This window comes from Saccostrea echinata, unplaced genomic scaffold, assembly GCF_033153115.1.
Source record: "Saccostrea echinata isolate AGI-Se365-2 ecotype Australia unplaced genomic scaffold, CSIRO_AGI_Sech_v1 ptg000029l, whole genome shotgun sequence".
Classification (NCBI taxonomy): Eukaryota; Metazoa; Mollusca; class Bivalvia; order Ostreida; family Ostreidae; genus Saccostrea; species Saccostrea echinata.
The window spans coordinates 21,432,807-21,447,634 of NW_026889778.1; the positions used below are offsets into that span (position 1 = coordinate 21,432,807).

General features: G+C 32.5%; 1 long non-coding RNA gene across 2 annotated transcripts in view; it reads right to left on the reverse strand.

Annotated features, from left to right (window-relative positions):
* Positions 1-14,203, reverse strand: part of LOC133195709 (uncharacterized) — a 94,820-nt gene extending 80,617 nt beyond the window's left edge. The window contains exons 1-5 of one of the 2 annotated variants that reach the window (XR_009722233.1): positions 14,175-14,203; positions 13,981-14,080; positions 13,622-13,711; positions 13,325-13,399; positions 11,544-11,562 (exon numbers count right to left, since the gene is read on the reverse strand). This is a non-coding gene — a long non-coding RNA (uncharacterized LOC133195709). Of the gene's footprint in view, positions 1-11,543; positions 11,563-13,324; positions 13,400-13,621; positions 13,712-13,980; positions 14,081-14,174 lie in introns of those variants that run through there. The other variant, XR_009722234.1, reaches the window with a different exon arrangement.
* Positions 14,204-14,828: the final 625 nt, after the last annotated feature.

Consider the following 14,828-nt stretch of genomic DNA (forward strand, 5'->3'; position numbering starts at 1 on the left):
TGAATAATTTATCATACTAATAATTGGTTATAGGAAAGTTTCCAAGTAAAGTGAAAATAATAATATTTTTTTGTATTTCCCTGTTTCTATTCCTTGTCCTTTCCTCTCGAGAAGGAAATTCTCTTAAAAAAATCAATTTTATTCCGTGCAAAAAATAAAAAAAATCGTTGGATGAAAATACTAAATCCTTTTATGCCCCGTTCCCTCTGAATATTGCTTTGCACCTGTCCGTCGCTCGGTGGGTTAACCGTGCTGTAGGCACAACTAAAGATTGTTCCTGCTCGATATCATGAAACCCATTTGCTTTGATTTTTGATTTTCAATAAGAAACAAATGACTTCAACTGATTAAGAAATCGAAAAGTCAAAGGTCAATCTGGACATAGGAAGATACTGACCACTCAGTATCTAAATGTGAACTTTTGCCTGAAGACATCAAACTAGACATACTAGTTTCTCCATCAATTTTAGGTCACAAGGTCTAAAGTCAAAGCTCAAACCTCTCTGGACATTGGAATATATTGTTTGCTCAGTGTCTCGAGATCCATGTGCTGACAGTTCATCAAACATGGAAAATTGGTACCCTCTTAGAAAAAATTACCCCAATGATATCAAGAACTGATAGAGATTAAAATTTAAGGTTATGTTTGCCACTGACTGGCACATGAACATCGCAGACAGTCTCGATCTTAATTTAAAGTTGATCCTTTTTAATATTGTCACACGGGGGGGGGGGGATAATTTCTTGTTTATAATAGTTTTGATTTACAAATTAGGTTCTTTAAGCATTTTATCATAAGTTGAATTAAAATATATTCTTGTCCAGCTTTCCAAATACTTAGATTGGAGAGTAACTGACTTTGATCCGGCTTTGATGTAGCACTACTATAGTTAATGCTGTGTACGTCTCTAAGTAAATGACTTTTGTGTCTTTTTTATTTTTGTGCAAAGGTGCAAAATATGTTCCCTTTTACTGGTGCTAATGCATATCGTGTTGATCTCAACACAGTGGAAAATAATTTTTCAATATATCTTATAAGTTATCAAGCTAAATAGTGCGCCATTATCTTGAATCCTGTATACTCTTCCTGTACGAAAATTTATGCCCTGACTTAAGGCTGAAAAGGGCCACCGTCCATCGACAGAACCCGCCTTACATCTTCAAAAAAATTAACTAGACTATTAGACGGAGTCAGAGTGGAATCAGGGCTGTATATGGCCCTCAATATTTAAATGAGTTAAGATGTACTCCTCCTTTTATAGAACACCTTACTTGCAAGGGATATTCCGCCTTACTCTCAAGGCGTATTCTACCTTACTAGCAAGGCGTGTTCCGCTTTATAAATATGCAAACCATGAATGATGAATCCATGAAAATAACATCAATATACCATAATCCGCTGCACATGGAGTTTACATCTGCCTTTGATTCGATTCACAAGAGCATGGTCTACGTGCGAACAATTTCTAAAACGAGGATAGCTATTGACAGATAAGATGATGAAACAAAAATATGAATAGTCTCGATTAAAGTCAACATTTCGCAAATTCTATGGTCGATACAATGACCTTGTCAGCAAATCAGCAAATTCAATCTATCATTAAGTCGAATATTTACTGACTTTTTTGGTACAAATTGGTTGACCAATTGCCTACAAATTTTTCGGTTTGCCCGATCATGACAAGGAGCACACGGCGGGTGTGATCGGTCTACAGGAGATGCTTAATCCTCCATGGCACCTGATCCTACCTCTGATGTTTTAAGAGGTCCGTGTTTGTTCTGCTTCAAATTTGTATTGTTTCAATGGATTTTTGAGCTTGATTACTGTTCTGTTATCTAAATATTTCATTGTAAAAGTCGTTTTGGATGTTAGTCATATACATAGATGTATAACAACAATCAAGCTGTAATAAGTGTAATTTTTTTTTTCTAGGAGGGTTTTTATACTCTTGAGGGGTTTTCTTGATGCATGATTTCGAGATCATGATAATAATCAGTTTATGTATTTAAGGTTTCATAACATTATTTCTTTCCAAAGTTTGATAACAATAACAACGATAAAAGATAAATAATAATTAAAAAAAAAAACAACAAACAATAACAACAAATTTGACTGTTGATTTCTTTAATAATTTCTCTCAACAGTACAAAAAATATATCATACTAAAACTAAAATTAATAACTGTGAACAAATTTGCATGATAATATGGGCTATTTTTGAAAAGTGTACGGTTTCCCTTTCAAATATGGGTTACTTCCTTGATGCATGATTTACATAGTCAAATACATTTTGATTAAATATTCGCTTGCAACACCTTGCTTATCATATCACCGTCTAAATAAAGTGGTTCGATTAACACATGCTAACATTTACGCCTTTTTAAAGGGCAAGGTGTGCAACTATTTTATTCCTGACGAAAATTAAATAAATTAAAATAAGTGTTAACTTTTCTGATGGTTTTATCTTTAATGTAAATCATATACGGTACCAATTGTGATACACCAGATGCGTATTTCGACAAATTATGTCTCTTCAGTGATGCTCAAGCCGAAACGTTTGAAATCCAAAATATTTGAATAAAAAAGGCTTGGAAGAGCTGAAAAGGTGCCAAAGACTAGAGCCATATACGCTGAAGGATTAGAGCTACGCATGAGGGAGATAATCCTTAATTTTGAAATAAATTTTGAAAATTTTACGACAGAAATTAAATTTATATCCGTATTTTTCAAGCTAGTTCCAAAGTACTAGGTTACTGGGCTGTAGAGACCCTCGGGGACTAACAGTCCTCCAGCAGAGGTCTCGACCCAGGGGTCATAATGTAAATCATATACGGTACCAATTTTGATGCACCAGATGCGCATTTCGACAAATTATGTCTCTTCAGTGATGATATGAATCTTCAAAAAGAGGAAATGTCATAAAAATATATTTAAATAAATGCACTAGGTACAACAGTTTTGCATAAATTCAAAATGTCTGTATGAGTATTTTATTTGAATTTGAGTTTGTCTAACATTTTGATATTAGTTCATTAAAACATTTCAAATATCAGTTTAAATAACGGAGAGCTTCATTACACAATTTAACGACGACGACAAGAGACTTCCTCTTCTGCTGTATATTAATGATGTTTGCTGTTTACAGTAAGTATTTTCATTCATGAAGGTCTTCCGTTTTCGATCTGATAGTGACCTATGAAATGTATGGAGATAACGAACAGCACTCAAGACCAAAAGTCCATTAAACAATACAAATCCCGGAGCAGAGCAAACACAGACTCCAAAACAACAGGGGCGGGATACGGTGCCATGGAGGAGTGAACTTCCCCTTCCGACCGGTCACACCTGCCGTTATGAACGGGTATTAACGAAAAAATCAGTCGACAACTCAGTGTAGTCTTTTTCTTTTCATTCCCCCCCCCCCCAAATTGAATGCAAGTGATTGATCAAGGACTAATCAAGGTGTCTTAAATGATATAAGGTATAATGGGTATTGATACTATCTTTATTCATCATAAAGAATATTTGAAACATCCACTTCTAGTGCCGAGTTATAGCCAATTTTCTGATTTCAAAATAAAATTTTTATCGGTGCCACTTCTAAAGATATTATGAAACATCATTACATTTTTTTGGAGTACAACATTTCCCGATCGTTTTCATTATATAAATTAAATCAAAAGTTTTTGTCTCGCTATTTTTCTATCGTATTATAAGGTTAAGTAAAGATACTTCTAATACTTATGCCTATATTTTCAGCTTGTCGACACGAGTGAAAAGAAATTTTATCTACCATTAAAAATTTTCGACAACGTTGGATTAACGTTTATTTCTATTATATTACACACTTCAAAATATTCTGTTTATTATCATTTTTTGACGGTCGAACTTAAGGAATAAATCCGGTGCAATATTTGCAAAATAAACCTCTTTGGTCATTGGGAAAGGGCGAAAGATCTCTTTTTTGCCTTGACAACAGAGTTCTAGTTCTTTTTTATTTAAACATTTAGGGACGATTTTGCATTGGGTTTAATTTAATACATCCTTCAAATTAATGAATCCATGAAGGAGAGACAGTGCAGAGTTGAGTTGTATCTTACAAAGTTCAATGAGATAATCAAGGCTGGCTGTGGAATTGCAGTCAGCTTAACTTCGAAGAGGATACCTCATGAATAAGCAGACGGATTAAAGTACAAAATAATTATGCTCTGCCTGTTTCAGAATAATTAAACTTCGATATCTTCTGAAACATCCAAGGGCATCCATTTAATTTCAAGCACGACAAAAACCCTGTATTTAAACAATTACAAGCTGAAATTTTTCAACATAGAATTTATTTAATCACTGTTATTTTCAATATTTCATCTTATAACCTTTTTATTCTTTTAAATTTAATGCATTTTTTAACCTCAGAATTTTGGGAATCTTGAAATGTTTATCATAATTCACTGACAAGCTATCCTGGTGTTGTAAAATCAACCCTTTTATCTGTTGAAGTAATGAACAATGTATAGTGATGTGTTCCGCTTCAACAAACCTTTCAAATATTTTAACAATTAAAAGGAAATTACACTGTTCTAAACATCCTTTCCCATGTACACAATAATAGCTTTAGTAGATTACCTGCATCCCCAATTCACAACTGATAAAGAATTTCAGAAGACATGCGCAATTCGACATCAGTGTCGAGATTTTCTGTTAATTTCTTCATTTACAAGGTGTGAACATCGACTTTGAAGGGGTATGACATGAATATGGTTTTAAATGTTTAAAATGCTTGCAGAATCGAACGATGACATACATTGTTGCGGTTTGATATTTTCAAAACTTATTTTTAAAGCTTTTCCGTTTTATTGAAAGTAACAGCAAATATATTTACAGGATTTGTGAAATCTCTTCAATTCCTGCACATTTCAGGCATTCTTAAAAATCTTCAGTGAACTTTTTGGGAAATTAGATAAAATATTCAATATCATCCAGAATAAGGTAGAAGTAATTAACCTTACCATAGATCTTGTGCAAAATTTACCGAAAGCTTACTGATTTTACCTAAAACCCCAATATCAGGATATTAGATATTTTTAAGAAGTTGCCTCAAATGCACTACCAATCGAATAGAAAGAGGTAAAGCGCCCTTTTCCGAATGTTTCGCCTACAGCCATGCTTAAATGTTGAAATGGAAAGTACCTTTTACCAAAAATAGATTCTTGGCGCATTGGTTATGTATTGGATGTAGGAAAACAGTTTTATGAAATATATATATACTAGTATGCGGAAATGTTTTATATATATATATATATATATATATATATATATATATATATATATATATATATATATATATATATATATATATATATATATATATATATATATATATATATATATATATATATATATATTATTCAAAAGATTCCCCTTAAACTTATGCTCTGTTTCGGGCTAAAAATTCACAAGAAACACTTGTAAACTATTTATGAGATATATCTCTTTTGTTATTTCATATAGAGCCTCTCTGTGTATATGCATATATCACAATAATCAAATCAAACATTTATCATTATATTAATATTTTTAAATTTGTTGGACATCTTACGAAATCATATATAATTTTTTTCTCGATCGTTTTCAAGGCTTTTTTTTTCATTAATGGTCTAGATCACTCTACTGCTGCAATCTAAGTATGTCGTCAACGTATCCACGTTTTCTCTTTATGTGTCTCTTCTTTCCAAATAATCGATGAGCCCATATTATATTAAGTCAAGGTAACGTAATATTCAAATGTTCAAATGACAAACAGACAATTTGGAGCAATAATGTAAAGATCTATATGTTTATTTCCGATGTGTATATTGTGTGGAAATTACGATGATTAAAAAATAACTAGATAAAGTAAAAAATATTAAATTAAATATCTATTAATAATTATCATAATTTGTTTATAGATAGATTAACAAAATATCATAAAATATTGAAATATTTTGAATGTTTGTAACTGCGCTATACTCTAGGCAATGCCGAATATTATGTACTCTATACCTCTTTTACGATAGCTGAAAGGGATGTTTTTTAACCATGTTTTAGTTATTTATTAAAAAAAACTTTAAAAAAAATGTTTGTTGGCAAGTTATGGATTTGAATCAGAGTTTTAATTGTCTTTGATTATTGACTTGAAGCCCAGGACCACAGTTTTTTATTTCATATTAGTAATATGGTCATTTTATAATTTCTACACAAAGGCCGTGTGTAACTTAATTTTTCCTAAATTGTTTAAACTTTTTTTTCTGAATTAAGAAGACAAATTTTTCCCATGGTATTAAGTATTGTACATTCATATTTTGCATCATTTATTGCATTATGGACATTATATAAACATTCAGAATATTTGTAAAATTTGTAATATATTGATTTAATTTGTTCCGCTATTTCTCACAAAAGATTTTATTAGCGTATTAGCATCTGAGGAGCATTGTAGTTTTACAAGTACTTTAAAAAAAAAAAAAAATTAAAATCACCTGTAAAAAATTCACAGAATCATGTAATATGTCTTTGTCGTAGGCATAATAGGCCATTGGTGCATTAATTAATGGTTTTTAGCAGATGATCCCTGAGACCAGCTTGCTTTTTAAGTGAGGGAAGTTAAAGTCATCACGTTTATCATAAAGCTTGGTTGTTAGATTACCATTAACGTCTTTTTCAAGTAAAATATTCAATATGAAACAGATGTATCAGACTCTTTAGTATCTTTTATCTCAAGCTCACCCGCATATATCGTATCGACATAAGAATGGAAATAACCATTGTTTATTGACAATACATCGTCGATATATCTAAGTGTCGAGTTGAAGGTCACAGCAAGTGTTTTCTTCTTTTCACGTATAAGATTTTGGACAAATTCTGCTTCATATGAATATAAAAAAAGGTCTGCTAATAACGGGGCGCAATTGATACCCATGGAAATTCCAATAAATTGTTGGAAGACCTGGTCTCCAAAAACCACATAGATAATGTCAATTAGAAACTCAAGCCATCTTTTTAATGTCAACTTCAGAGTACTTGTGTTTACAATCAGAATGTTTTTAACAAAATAATTTTGCAAATTACCAATGACAAGGTAAGCAAATTTACGAGTTTCTTTCATTTAAATGTTCACCAGAATACAGATAGGGCTAAGTCAGCGGAAATGACGGACCAGATTTAAATCTCAGGAAATTGCAACATTTTAAATGCTTTGAAAACTTTATAGTAACAATTGGTCTCTTCTTGAAAGGACCATGATTTGAATAACTGTGGTTTAATATTTTATCAGCAACAACACGATTACATGTATTATCTTAGCTGTTGTCTCGAGTAAGGAAATCAAAGATGAAAAATGGGCTGAAAAAAATTAATTAAATATGCAGATATGTAAAGTACTTCGTGCATTGACTCATTTGTGATATTAGGAGGGTGACTGAAATTCCACATATACGGTGCTCACAAAGAATGACTTTCATGGTGCATGTATTGAACAAATAGCCAGTAATACAATGTTTAAATCACAGATTCCACCAAAGTAAAAAAAAAAAAACCTTTCAAAATAGGAAACCAGCAAACGATTTCTTCACTGACATCACAAAACACCAGGTTTCTGAATTTTCATTCAGATAATAGGAGAGCTGGACAAAATAGAAAAAAAGTGGTTTTGTTAGTGGAAATTTTGACGTTTCTGTATAAAAGTTCACATTTCAATTGTTCAATTGTGTTTACTTTCGAAATTGCTCACTTAAATGAAACCCTTCGAATGCAGCTTTTCATTGTTTCAAATCTTGAAATCTCGATATCTGGATATCTCAGCCGTTTAATTTTATTTTGATGTATGCGCAAAATTTTCAACTTACTAAAATTAAGCAAATGGTTGGATTGCCAGAGAAGAATTTTTTTCAGTTTGCAATTAGTAAGATTTAGTACAAACAAATTCCCCAGTAATCCAAACGCGGATTTTTTTTATGATCGTAACGCAGCTGGGTTAAGGACTCCCATATCTACGTCAGCCTATGCAGAGGTTCGGGAAAGTATAACACAATTACTCAATGTGTTTGGATTAAGAAGACATTTGTAAGTTTATAGTTTTATTATAAAGTCACAGGAAAGGCAAAAACAATGGTACATAAAAAAAAGTCAATGGCTGCAGGTCTCGGAGCCAAGATGGTTCAGTCTAGGAGCTAAGATGGTAAAAAGCTCATGTAGTCAGTCTTAGAGCTAAGATGTTAAAAAGCTATTGATACTCAGTGCGCACATCTTTTGTACGAAAAGCTGCATCATAGGGATCACGCATTTGGTAACAACAATCAGTAAGTTACAGTGTCACATAATTAATATTAATATTGTCCGCCCCTCACTGAAGAACTGTCTCTCATCTCCTTATAGGATATGGCAATGTCCTCTGTTTACATTAACATTGTGTATCTTGCACATTCTTCAGTTAATTAGATGGTTGCAGCTTTGCACAAAGTCTAATTGGAAGTGTCAATGTTATAGAACAACACATCATAAAAACTAATTGTCCGTCAAATGAAGACGCTCACTTATTGTATCCAATCTCCCAGAGTTTGTAAACAAGTTCATAATTAAGAGGTTATTGTCCGTCGCTCTACACACTGATAGTATCAATTATAATTCAAAACACAATATTTAAAATATTAATAAACATGATAAACGCAATGTACAAAATTAACATATCAATTAAAATTATAATTTGTACGCTCATTGTGTTACAAAAGCTTTTATGACTTCACGTTAAAACAATTCAAATAAAATCTCGATGAATAAATACTGTAAGTTCTTTTTAAAAAACACTAAATACTTTCGTTTCTGATAAATATTATAAAATAAATAGATGTGCAACTTATCTTGCAAAAATAGCACTCTGTGTATGTAGAATGAAAGCCACCTTGATCTCGCTGTACTTACTGAGATGACGTCATTTCTTAGTTTGACACGCAGTTTATCTGTACTTGAGGCGTGGATCAAGCTATATCGTAGCTTGTAAAAATAAAAATAATTACAAAACAAACTTAATTGGACTGAAATAAATACATATTCTAAAATATATAAATCCACATTTTATTTTCAAACTAAATTGATAATGTGTACACCTTATGACTAGCCGTAGGGAGCACATTTGTACAGTAATGTGCTAGAATGAGGGGTCCAGCCCCTCGAAAAAATAAAAAGTTCAACGATATCCGCTTCCTTATGAATTCTGAATTTTTAAACATGTGTAGCTATTATTCCTACTATTCTGAAAAGTGCTGGGAGCTGGTTGTGCATTATTTATTTATTCCGTAATGTAATATTATTTCAATGCGTATTATTTCTATGTCTCGAGTTTAAAGAAAGATTGCTAAATTTTACACAATTCCCGAGCATGAGGAAGTTGCTCCCAGCACTTTTCATGTTAAGAAATTTGTCTTGATCAAAACAGAATAAATTTTATAGCGGAAAGATACCTATGTATCGTTGAACTTTTACGATCTTTGTAGTAGTACATATATGTTCTAATTTTAAACCTGTCACGTGACAAACAGCTGTTGTAAGCGATGTCGCTTTCGCCGAACTTAGCAGAGACCCGATATATACAAGTGCAAAAAGTGTTAAATAAAATTTAAAATTGTATTCATTTTCTCTGAATATATTTAGGCGTATATATATTTCATGGGCGTCCTTATTCCTAGCTGCGAAGATTGTTGTACTGGAGATAGAGAGCTATTATGTGTGGCACTTGATTTTCTGTTAAAATTATTTTTTGAAAGATCAAAAGCCAAGGTCGTATCTCGAAATCTAGAATTTTTTTTTGATGTTCAGAGGAACCCTTTCCAAGATAAGCTCAAGCTCACTACAATCCTATAACCATCCACGATGTCCACATTCACCTAAGTAAGGCTTGAAAGTACCCCACGTAGTACTGCTTTGTTCTGTAACATCTAAATCAAAATCGAAAACAAGAATTTTGAATAATTGCCAAACATGGAAGGCATTACACATAATTGAAATGGAGAAATGAAATATATCGTCGTTGTTAAATCAATGAGAAGATCAAGCCTTGAGAATACCGTGTAAAGTAAATCGTGCTAATACGCATAGAATATACTAAATGAGAATAAAACTTGCTCAAAATGTTATAACTTAGAAAGAGACGGTTGACAATTGTAAAATGAGCCATTAGGACAACTACATGTAGGATCTGTTCCTTCGTTGGAGGGAAATTGTCTTTTGCCTAGTATTACGCACTGCTAAGAGATCTAGACAAAACAAATATTTTAATTGCATAAAAAGATTTCATAAAGTTTTGTATTATGGTTTCTTAAAGTTTCTCTTTTTGGTTACAAAGGAGGTTGGGAAACAGTAGAGATAAATGTCATCCGATGTTTAAAGATTAGCGCGAAAATGTTTTGTTCTCAAGATACACGCTTACAGGTAGCTGGTCAAGGCTGTCAGACTAGTTTTTTTAGTTTCTTTACATATTAGTTAGTGATGAACATTCAGTAAAAGTGAGAGGGTGATTCCTTCTTGAGGATTTGGTTTTGTGTCCTGCCATGTGAGATTCATCAAAAACAAAACAAAAATATCTTGATAAATACTGCTTATATAATTCACTATATACATTTATATCATCTTCTTTTAATTATGAAACATATCATGGTTTATGGGCAGTTTGTTTAAAAATGTAGCAGGTAACAGCTATGATGTGCATATTAATCCTGCAGGACTAAACACCTGCAGGTCCTAAAGTTTAACAATGCGATTTCAGTGGCGTATATACGTAGAGCTTAATGTCAAGGTACAACTTTCAGTTTCGTCCCAAGGAATTAAACAAATTCTTTGTTCTGTGTTTTGTTCATTGTCACTGTCTGTTCCAATAACCATGCGATATTTTGTGACCAGCCATTCCGGTTACAATCTTACATACACAGCAAAATGTGCCACGTACGTATCACATACGTTAAACGTATCACATGAAAAAAGCACCACGTACGTTAAACATACGTTTTCACACGTATGAATATCATGCATGACACGTACGTTAAACATACGTTGACTACCATACGTTACACACATGTTGCACACGTACGTTATTCATACGGTTCACGTATGAATAACGTACGTTCAACGTGTGTGTAACGTATGTTTTTAGAAACATGCGTTTAACATGTTTGTTAAATGCACTGCTCATATGATAAATGTATAAGTACCATACATGTGCCAAACCATGGTTAAACATATGTTTTGACCACCAAACATTCTTTTTCACATATATATTGTAAACATGCATGAAACAAAAATGATGTGCAATTAAAATATTCATTTCATGCATTTGACATAATTTTCTTCAGGGGCTTATTTTCTTTTCATCTGTTGAATGATCCACATTTTGAAGGTACATATCTGGATATCCTTCACCTCAAATTTCCTGATCCTAATTGCTCTTTAGGCAATCACAACAAAAGACATATTCAAATTTAAGCCAATTTTAATGTTGAGATGTTAACATCAATTCATTCTTCTGTAATTCCCTTTCATCTGTAAAGAAAAAGAAAATATTAAATGAATTTGCATATGGAAAAACACATAGTTTTTTTTCAGAACATTATTATTTTCTACATATAACTCCTGGTTGACTTCCTTTAGAACTAAACTAGAACTGTCCAATATGGACAAATAGCCCCCACTGGGTTTTTCAGAGAAGATGCCAAGTCACTAATACTAGTATTTTAGGATCTAAAAGGTGTTCAAAAATTGTTTATACATTTAGAGAGAAAATTTACCAGTAATTGCTCATTATATTTTTTTAATGAATGAAACTTTGGCATAGCCTAGTAAAACAGCAATACTAATAATAATATTGTTTTTTATTACATTGAAAAATTAATAACAATTTTTGAAGTATTTCTCTGTTGGAAAGTATGGATGCATTATTTATCCATTTTTTCTGCAGTATGTGACTATAGGTCAGGATCATGACACACCCTCAGGTCATAAACAATCTTTGTGTGAAGTGGATACTCCCAACATCCAAAATTATCCTCCATAGGAAAGATACAGACCGAACACGAATTATGAACTTTTTCTGTCAGTGACCTTGAACTTGCCCAAATGACCTTGGGTCAAGGTGATGACACACCCGCAGGCCATAAGAAATATTAAAATAACATATGGTTTTGTTGTTCTTGAGCAGAAATTTTTAAAAGATTTTTCCCTACATATGCCTTTGTAAAAACTTGATCCCCAATTGTGGCCTCTCCCTACCCCAGAGTTCATGATTTGAACAAAATTGAATCTACACTACCTGATGATGCTTTCATATAAACATGATTAATCATGGCTTTTCTGTTCTTTAGAAGAAGATTTTTTCCTATATATTCTATGTAAAACTTTGATCTCCCATTATGGTCCAATCCTATCCTCAGAGGATCATTATTTAAACAAACTTGAATCTACACAGCCTGAGGATGCTTCCATTTCAAAATGACTATTCATGGCTTTGCTATTCTTGAGAAGAAGAATTTTAAAGTTTTTTTCCTATGTATTCCTATGTAAAATATTGATCCCCCATTGTGGCCCCTCCCTACCCCTGGGGGGTCATGATTTGAACAAACTTGAATCTACACTACTTGATGATGCTTCCTTATCAATATGACTAAACAAGGCTTTGCTGTTCTTGAGAAGAAGATTTTTTAAGATTTTTTCTTATATATTCCTATGTAAAACTTTGATCCCCCATTGTGGCCCCAACCAAACCCAGGGCTCATGATTTAAACAAATTTGAATTTACACTTTGACATACAAGGTTTCCTATAAGTTTCAACTTTTTTGGCCCAGTGGTTCTTGAGAAGAAAATTTTTAAAACATCCCACTTAATTTTCACTATTTCTTAATTATCTCCCATATATTGAGGGTGTGGCCCTTTATTTGAACAAACTTGAATCCCCTTTACCCAAGGATGGTTTGTGGCAAGTTTGGTTGAAATAGGCCAGTGGTTCTGGAGAAGAAGTCGAAAATGTGAAAGTTTACAGACAGACGGACAGCTAGACAGACAGACAGACTACAGACAAAATGTGATCAGCAAAAGCTCACTTGAGCTTTCAGCTCAGGTGAGCTAAAAACAGATAGCAATAGGTCATGACTGACTCAGGTTATCTAATTAGTTATAACATTTTTTTGTGATTACATGTAAGTCAGCTCAGGTGCAAAACATTGCTTATCACTGATATAAATACAACAGTAGAATTTTAGACATAACCATATGTCTGACAATTAAATTCTATATAATAATAGAACTTACCCTCAGCATAAATCTTTCATAGCTTGGCATGGACCTATATGTTTTTGTGTCTGTTCGAAGTGTATACTTTTTGTCCTTGGGGTAAAAAAGAAAATATATGTTAAAAAAAATTGCATTTCAGACTTGTAAAGCAAAACAAACAATATGAAAAATTACTTATTTTACTGATAACATTTAACATTTTCTCCTCTTGTGATTGAAATGTAATGCACATCATTACATGATATTATATGTATTAAATTGCAAGTCTAAAAGCAATGGGATCAGAAAATTTGATTTCTTTTTTAAGAGTTTTACCATAATGCTGGTTAAACTTTCAGAATCTGTTTTTGAAGTCCAGACTTGGCATTTAGGTGTTTACATAGGAGATGAGCTTCAGCCACCATCCTGGAGTGTACATTTAAAATCACATAAAGAAATCACAATCTCAAAATACATTATTTATATTCATAAGGACTGTATGAAAAAGACATCTGAAAAATAAGTGTTACACCCTTATTGCCCTAAAAGATAATTTATATTTCCTGTACATGTTTTGTAAAGAAATACATTGGGTGGGTGGAACTTTTTCCATCAAGGGTTTTATTGCATCTTATTGGTAGGCTAAAAAAATCTTACAATAAATATTTTTTATAACAGTATGTTTTATACCTCACCTTAATTTTGATATAATGTGCCAGTGTTGATTCACGCCTGGGCTGGGGTGCTGACCAAGACAGTTGACTGCGTCAATAATTTCGTACATTATGTTATACACTAAAATAAAAGAAACACACCCGTTAGTTTACATGCAACACAGTCTGAAATATAAAGTAAATAAATAACTGTTGATGTTATGTATATTCCTCACCGTTACTCCTAGCCTAACTCCAGACACTGTCTTGCAGACGTCAGACTTCTTACCAGTGACGTCACCCGTTAACGTAAATAATAATCGGAGGTGAACATTTCGGAACGTACATTTTACATATTTAGTGTTATACGGACGCTACCAACTGTATAATTATGTAATACCTATTTAGGTGAATTCCATTTGAGTTCTGTTGTGAAATTATCGTGATTTTCTTTTTTTTTTTTCAAATTCAGCTTTTGCTCCTGAATTCGGAATGATTATATCTACCGATGATCGAGTTCAATTTATGTGCCTCTACCGATATCCGATATACATATTACGAGATTGGTGTACTTGTATGTAGACTATGTTTTACTGCTCTAAGAGTAAATTATACACCAATGCGAACTGATTACTCCATGTCAGACATGCAAGTGGACGTAAGGTAAACAATGTGAAATAAATTGGAACATTAAAGACGCAAAACACGCACAGCAAGTCAACAATGCACACACCTGTGAGCTTTCAGAGGTGATTGGGTTTTAATCATCATTATCATAGATCATGATATGATATTATTTTTTTGAAAAAAAAAGTTAAATCTTTAAAATATATTACAGTATAATGATTAAAATCCACGCAACTTATGATCTAGGGTCCCATTTTAAGAGG